Raw genomic sequence first — 8,983 nt, 5'->3', positions numbered from 1 at the left:
AGCCATGCACCTATGACAGTACGTCACATATCCTTAAATCTCTCAAGAAAATCCCTTCTCTGAGTTGTAGGCAGTTCCCAAAATGAACCACAAATTGCTTCATTATTCACTTCAAAACAGATGAACGAACTAATTGACAGCATAACACAGCAGTAACTATGTAATGGCTACCACATTGCTGTAGGGCCTACATATTATTATTATTATTATTATTATTATTATTATTATTATTACTATTTAGTAACTATGTACTGGCTACCTCATTGCTGCAGGGCTTACATATTATTATTATTATTATTATTATTATTATTATTATTACTTAGTGGCAATGGTCAGAAATAAAGCATCGGCAGCATGAGGTCTTCCATTTTCTGTAAGGAGACCATTAATAAAGTGATTTAGAAACTGTATGTATAGTGGAAACATTATAACTTGGTTTACTTTAAATCGAGGTGAAGGGTATGGGTGAAGTAATTGCCACTACGGATAGGAGTGGTGGTGTAGAGGAAGTGTGTTTTGTATTGTTTACCCTCAATGTGGATAGTTAGCTTATTTTCTGTGGGGTTGAAGGTAGTACTCACAATGCACTAAGAATTGCTCATTAGTTTGTAGTTTAATAAAAAAATCTACAAAAACTAAATGTCATTTGTGTTTCATGACTTTATAAATATAGGTGTTCAAACAAAACTCTCTCTCATTCTAATGTTTAGTTAGGTGCAATTGTTGATGGTGGGGAGAAGTGTGTGTGTGTGTGTGTGTGTGTGTGTGTGTGTGTGCCTTCAATCTGTTTTTTTAAGTTAATTTTATTATCCATTAAATTCTTTACATCATTGGGTAGGTGGTCAAATATTTTTATAACACTATACCCACTTTCTGTGCCACACTAAGCCTGTGCAATGGATTGTTTGAATCATTACTTCTCCTACTATTACATTTAGGAATGTTAGTCTTGTTTTCAAACATAAGGGAATAAATGTGCAGTTAGGCTGTTGTCAGTATGCACAGCTGTTAAAGAGCTGTCTACAAAAATTCTACAGTGAACACCACATATTATCTTTATTACACATTTCTGTGCACCAAACACATTTTTTCCTCAATTGCGAGTTACCCCAGAATATGATGTCATAACGTCGGGGAAGGAAAATTTCACATAAACAATAAAGTAAAAATAACAAGAAATTTGCAGTTTTTAGTGATGTAACATAAAATCAACATTTTTTACAACATTTTGCAAGATTGGCATTGTTCCCTTGCAAAAATGTAAATCTGGTTGGCAGTTCGCATTTGCGTAACGTCAAACGTCCCATGCTATGACTGGCTGCCAAAAACAGAACAGGTGGGTGAGATGTCGATTCGTGAAGCTAAAGTGCCATATTTGGTGATTTTGACATTTATACTTGCATGCTGCAAAAGAATGCGTCATTTTTGGTACAATTTCTTGCACACCAATATAGGAATACATAAACATAACCCCTGTTCCAAGTTAAAAGTGCAGATTGTTTCATTATTATGGGAAACGGAAGTTTTGGTAATGGAACCAATACGCTTTTGAGAAACAGGAAGGCCCTGATACTTCATGCAGAACAGAAGGAAACACTGGAAGACACTGGGTTGCATCTCGAAATTAAGCTAACAACTCTCATGGCCACAGATCCATGTCTTAAGTCTTTGTTCACAGCTATAGGTTCTTGTTTCAACTGTGGAATGATAATTCTATCTTATTAATGCTGAAATGGAAAAGAACTTATGATGTGCACCTAGAATGCCAGTTCTCATCCATGTGAGATATTTTGAAGAAATACAAATCCCTCATAATGTAGTGGGAAAGCAACTTTCCATGCTAGCAGGATACGTGGACACTGTCAAGTAGCTGGTGTTGTGCTGAAGGCAATTTGTCTTCATGCACTCTGGGTGCCTGTCTTCACACTATAGTGAAGAACTGAGAGAGTGATGGCCTAAAGTCTCAGGCAGAACTTTGAAGTTATGATAGTGTTTTCTTTTGAGAAACAGTACGAAGTTATTCTTTATTTAAATTGTTAGATTTAAAGGGTTCAATATGAGTGCTTTTGTTTTTAATAATGTACACAAATGTGAAAACTGGTCAACAGCTTCCAAGGCGGAAGAACCACAAGGGGAAGGTTGGTCTCCATAGCCTGGGAAAGCAACTAATCTAAGGGAGTAAACCCCGAAATCAAACCTACTGGACTTACAACTTTGGTAGTAACATGATTAGGTCGTAACAATCCTAATCCACTCAACAACATTTTCAACGAAAGCATGGAGGATAAACTTACGGATATAATAACCCGAAGTGGTACTCAATCCACCGTTGCCTCTGATGACGTTAGTGGGCCTTTGGATTCTGGGGAGCCCACACCAACATGTTACAAGGATGAGTTGGAGCATCCTGAAACCTCTAGAAACAAGATACAGCATAAAGAATGCAATCACTTCGCCACGCTGAATGTTAACTCTTTGCTTAGGATGGGCAAGTTGAAGCATCTGACAGACACTCTGACACAACACAAGATTCTTATTACAGGGGTATAAAGAAAATACTTCATTCAGTTATCAACTTACAATCACCTAATAGTCGAGTGTCTCTATTAACATTTTGATGCTCTAATAGACCATTGTGAATGTACATACACCTATTAACCAGGACAACAAGAAAAACTCTGAAGGCACAGACCAGTTTTGGGAAGATCTGAAGGACACTATTGGCAAGATCCCAGAGTGGAATACAGTCATATTATTGGGGGATTTTAATGCCCAGTTAGGGAAAGCGTGGAAGTATAAATATATATTGGGGGAATACCCAGCTCACATGCGCACTAACAGAAATGAAGAACGACTTGTGGGACTCTGTAAAGCATATAATCTAGTAATGAAATCAACAGCCTTTAAGCATCTATCAAGAAAACAGAAGACATGGACTTCACCGAATAAACTCCTAGGAGAATTTCAAATAGATCAGGTAGCCATTTCAAGAAAGTCCTGTAGAGAAGTCCAGAATGTGGAAGTGTTAAGAGGAGCAAATTTGGACTCAGATCACTACCTTTCAAAAATAAAGTTCCAATTTCTACCTAGTAATACAAGAAAGCCTCAAACTCGGAAAAACTGAAAACCTGCAATACGCTTACAGAATGGAAGCACTACATCATGAGTGCGACAACTGGGACTAACTGAGGGACAAATTAGTAAAATCCACAACAGAAGTCACCCCACTAAAGAAACAGAAGAAACATGAGTGGTGGACAAGTACCTGCGATCAGACTGCAAAGAGACAAGCAACTTGGCTAAGATGGAGCTCACAGAAGTCCGAAACAAATAAGGAGAAGTTCATAGAATAGCACCGGCTAACTGCCAAAGCCATCAGTTCGGTTAAACATCAGTAAACTCCGGACCAATTGACTCAATTAGATGAAGATTTCAAGAAGAATAACACTAGAAACTTTTACCAAACTTTCAAGCGAAACCTTAGAAGCTATGCCCCACCCAGCTTACACTTCAGAGGACCAGATGGAAACACAGCCTATAATGACGAAGAAAACTGCCACATATTGGCCAAATATTTTGAGAATCTCCTCAACTGTGAGTCCCTTAAAACCTCCTTTATCTATCAAGACAGTCCCAGACAACCAAACTCTTGCCCTCCAACAGAAGAAGAAGTGAAAAACATCATTCAGTCCCTGAAGAATAACAAAGTGCCAGGAGAAGACGCTATAGTTGCATAGCTGTGGAAGCACGCTGGAGACAAAGTACTCAACAAGTTGACCGATACCCTACAGAACATTTGGGGCACTCAGAAGTTACCAGACGACTGGACATCTGCTCTGATCCACCTCTTACACAAGAAAGGTGGTTTGGCTGACATAAACAATTATAGAGGGATCTCATTGATACCAGTCACCTATAAGATATTATCTAAGGCATTATTGAACAGAGCTGAACCCCAATTGGGTCCAAAACTTGGAGATTATCCGGGTGGTTTTAGAAAAGGACATTCTTGTGTTGAACAGACCCTTAACTTGAAGTCAGTATTAAGTCAAATTAAACTAGAGAATAAACAGTACATAGTTACTTTCGTTGACTTCAAGAAAGCATACGATTCAATCGACAGACATACTCTTATGAAAAGTTTGCAGGAAATGGGCCTGGACCAGAAAACCCACAGCCTTATTCAAAAGACCCTGAGTAACACTAGATCATGAGTAAAGTTCAGGGGATCACTTTCAGAAAGCTTTGAGATAAAGACAGGAGTTAGACAGGGAGACGGACTTTCACCTCTTCTCTTCAACTGTGCATTGGACAAGGTGATCAGAGAGTGGCGAAAAGAAATGGAAGTACAAAATATACCGAGCAGTATTTACCTGGGACACAAATGGAAGGGACTAGTAGTAGACTGTTTAACTTTCGCAGATGATCTGGCACTTATAGTAAGCTCAGTGGATGTAGCAGTAAAGCAGCTCAATATGCTCAAATTCCAGGCTGCCAAGGCAGGACTTCAATTGTCACTAGAAAAGACAAAATACCTCACCAACATCAGTGATACTCTGAGTGAACTACAGTTGGAACAAGATCAAATTGAGAAAGTTGACAGATTCAAGTATCCAGGAGAATGATTGGAACATACACTATCAGAAGGAACAGCACTAACAACTCAGATTAATAAGTTATAATTAGCATATTGATTAACCAAGAACATCTATAATAAGAAATGCGTATCTCACAATTCCAAACCAAAACACTACCAAACAGTTATCCGCACTGAAGCCCTATATGCTTCAGAATGCTTGAATCCGAACAGGAAAGGCTTGACAGATAAACTAGAGATTCAGGAGAGGAAGATTCTGAGAAAAATTCTGGGACCCATCAAAACAGATGGTGAGTACAGAAGACAATCAAACCAGGAGCTATACAATCACACTGAGAAAAACACAGATGTAGCCAGGAAGAGACGTCTCGCTTTCTACGGACATATCACAAGGATGGACCAAACAAGACTAATCAACCGACTTCTCAGTTACTGGAAGAACAGGAAGACCGTGACACGATGGCTGATAGAAGTCAAGAAAGACATCCAGGAACTGAACATAACTGAAAGTGACATTAAAAACCCAGAACTTTTCAAAAAAATGATTCAAATGGCTCTGAGCACTATGGGACTTAACATCTGAGGTCATCAGTCCCCTAGAATTTAGAACTACTTAAACCTAACTAACCTAAGGACATCACACACATCGATGCCTGGGGCAGGATTCAAACCTGCGACCGTAGCAGTAGCGCGGTTCCAGACTGAAGCGCCTAGAACCGCTCGGCCACTCCGGCCGGCGAGAACTTTTCAGAAGGATATTAAAAGAAAAGAGGTTCCAGGACAGATCACCCTGTAAAAAGACCGGCACCCTTTGCACAAAGGAGAAACATAGCCAGAGAATGTGGGATTACTGGGCAAACATCAAGTCCCTCTACAGGCTGAAAAAGTTGAATATGGTGGTCCTTAGCTGGCCCATTCGAAGGAAGAAGAAGAAGAAGAAGAAGAAGACATAAATGTGATATGTCAATAAATATAACGTAATCAATGGGTATATTTTCATTTTCAATGTAACACTGAAAAACATAGAAATAAAATAAAAGTAAGAACATATGGTACCTCAAAAATAAGCCTCCAGAAATAAATATTAAAACTGGCAAAAAATAATGCCAAAATTAGCAGAAAGAAGGACTAAAATTTACAGGAAATAACACTGAAATTGGCAAAAAATAAGACCAAAATTGTCATAACATAAAACGATTTCCTGATCTTAGCCATGAGATATTAGTGAATTAAAGTAGGAAAATTAAATCACATTTTTGAAATTTTCATCTTCAAAATGTGGTATTATCCACAATGTCAATGTTGCAGAGCTTATACATTTAAGGTAGTCTGCAATGTAAGACTTTCAGCTCAGGTTCTTATCCATATAAACACCTAAGAATTTTGTTTGTTTCTATTATTGATTTACCCTCGTGCATTATTTCGAATGTGTGATCATGTCTTGTGCAGTACTGAATTGCATATTGTGTTTTATCTAAATTCAGGGACAGTCCAATTTCAAGTTTTGCAGTTACTCCAGTAGGCTTGATTATAATATTTGCAACATCAGCAAAGAGAACTAGTTCTTCTTCTTGGATATACAGGGTGGTTTTTTCCGCTGTGTACAAACCCTATGGATTGATCAGTAATATGAGACAAAAAATGTCTAATGAACTTATGTCCAGAAATGCATGGTTTCCATGCTAGAGGCCATTTATTCAATCACATGTTGTTAAAGAGGCTGCAGTTTATTAAGAGCTGTACCATGCAGCCACAGTTACAGCCTGTGTTGAAAATGGTTTCCATGCGCCTCAACACGTGCGTGTTCTGTCCCACACATTCACATCGACCAGGTTGCATCTGAACAGTGTCAAAGGCAGCATGAATACATTGCTCCAGTGTCTCCATATCTGGGATGGCATCTGCATGTGCGATACTTTTGAGATGGCCTCATAACCAGAAATCACACAGGTTGAGATCCAGTGAACAAGCAAGCCATGCAGCTGGACCCTGGCCAATCGACCAGGGAAGACACAATTGAGACGTGTCTGGACAGTAATGGCGAAATGGTTGGAGCACCATAATGCAGCAGCCACATAACACTTCAAAACATCAGTGGCACTTCTTTCAGGAGGGGAGGCAAAGTCACCTGCAAGAAACACCGATAGTTCTGGCCTGTTAGGTGATATGCAAGGAAAACTGGTCCCAAAATACAGTAGCCAATTATCCAACCCCACACATTCCAGCTGCACTGATGCTGATGATTCACTGTCACCATAACATGGGGGTTTTGCATAGTATCCCACAGATGACTGTTATGAAAGTTGAAGATACCACTCCGCGTAAAGGTGGCCTCATCTGTGAATAGGATGGATGACACACATCCCGGAATCATTGTTGCCTGGTGAGGAAAACACTGACAAAACTGCTCCTGGTGTCGCAAGTATGTTGCTAGTAGCCCTGCACACGCTATAAGTGATAAGGGTAGTAACGATCATCATGAAGAATGTTACGCACAGTTGTCTGGCTTACCCTGTATGGGTCGGCCAACTGCCTGGTAGTGACATAAGCAGTCACCTTTCATAGCGTTAATCACATTTTCCTCCAAGTCTGGTGTCCAAACATTTCAGGTACGCCCTTCATGATTTCCTGCTTCTTGAAATAACCCTGTCTCAGACAAATGGTGAAACACTGTTGCACACATTGAATGCTGACGTTGTCAGTGGAGATTTGTCTCCTGATACAACCTTGGTGCCCCCTGCCCATTACCATTTGCCTTTCTGTAAGTAAACACCATGTTGGCAAGCTCTCAATTTGAATACAGAACCATTGTGTATAATGCTGTATCACATCCACTACAAGGTGAGTCAGCACGAGAAGTAGTTGGACACAACACTCTACATCTACATACATACTCCACAATCCACCATACGGTGCGTGGCGGAGGGTACCTCGTACCACAACTAGCATCTTCTCTCCCTGTTCCACTCCCAAACAGAACGAGGGAAAAATGACTGCCTATATGCCTCTGTACGAGCCCTAATCTCTCTTATCTTATCTTTGTGGTCTTTCTGCGAAATATAAGTTGGTGGCAGTAAAATTGTACTGCAGTCAGCCTCAAGTGCTGGTTCTCTAAATTTCCTCAGTAGCGATTAATGAAAAGAACGCCTCCTTTCCTCCAGAGACTCCCACCCGAGTTCCTGAAGCATTTCTGTAACACTCGCGTGATGATCAAACCTACCAGTAACGAATCCAGCAGCCCACCTCTGAATTGCTTCTATGTCCTCCCTCAATCCGACCTGATAGGGATCCCAAACACTCGAGCAGTACTCAAGAATAGGTCGTATTAGTGTTTTATAAGCAGTCTCCTTTACAGAAGGACCACATCTTCCTAAAATTCTACCAATGAACCAAAGACGACTATCTGCCTTCCCCACAACAGCCATTACATGCTTGTCCCATTTCATATTGCTCTGCAATGTTACGCCCTAATATTTAATCGACGTGACTGTGTCAAGCGCAACACTACTAATGGAGTATTCAAACATTACGGGATTCTTTTTCCTATTCATCTGCATTAATTTACATTTATCTATATTTAGAGTTAGCTGCCATTCTTTACACCAATCACAAATCCTGTCCAAGTCATCTAGTATCCTCCAACAGTCACTCAACGATGACACCTTTCCGTACACCACATCATCATCAGCAAACAGCCGCACATTGCTATCCACCCTATCCAAAAGATCATTTATGTAGATAGAAAACAACAGTGGACCTACCACACTTACCTGGGGCACTCCAGATGATATCCTCACCTCCGATGAACACTCACCATCGAGGACAACGTACTGGGTTCTATTGCTTAAGAAGTCTTCCAGCCACTCACATATTTGGGAACCAATCCTGTTTGCTCGTACCTTAGTTAGGAGTCTGCAGTGGGGCACCAAGTCAAACACTTTTCTGAAGTCAAGGAATATGGCATCCGTCTGATACCCTTCATCCATGGTTCACAAGATATCATGTGAAAAAAGGGAGAGTTGCGTTTCGCACGAGGGATGCTTTCTAAAGCCGTGCTGATGCATGGACAGCAACTTCTCTGTCTCAAAGAAATTAATTATATTTGAACTGAGAATATGTTCGAGAATCCTGCAACAAACCGATGTTAAGGATATTGGTCTGTAATTTTGAGGATCCGTCCTTCTACCCTTCTTATATACAGGCGTCACCTGCACTTTTTTCCAGTCGCTTGGGACTTTACGTTGGGCAAGAGATTCGCGATTAACAATTACTATGGCAGGAGAGGATGCTAGGGCACTGAAATATGAGGAACAGTACCACCCTCTAGGAGGAAACCATGTGTACTGCAACTGTGGATGCATAGTACACCGTGTATTAGACCACAGT

Source organism: Schistocerca serialis, chromosome 3, assembly GCF_023864345.2.
Source record: "Schistocerca serialis cubense isolate TAMUIC-IGC-003099 chromosome 3, iqSchSeri2.2, whole genome shotgun sequence".
In the NCBI taxonomy this organism is placed as follows: Eukaryota; Metazoa; Arthropoda; class Insecta; order Orthoptera; family Acrididae; genus Schistocerca; species Schistocerca serialis.
Note: the sequence above shows the minus strand (reverse complement) of the source record.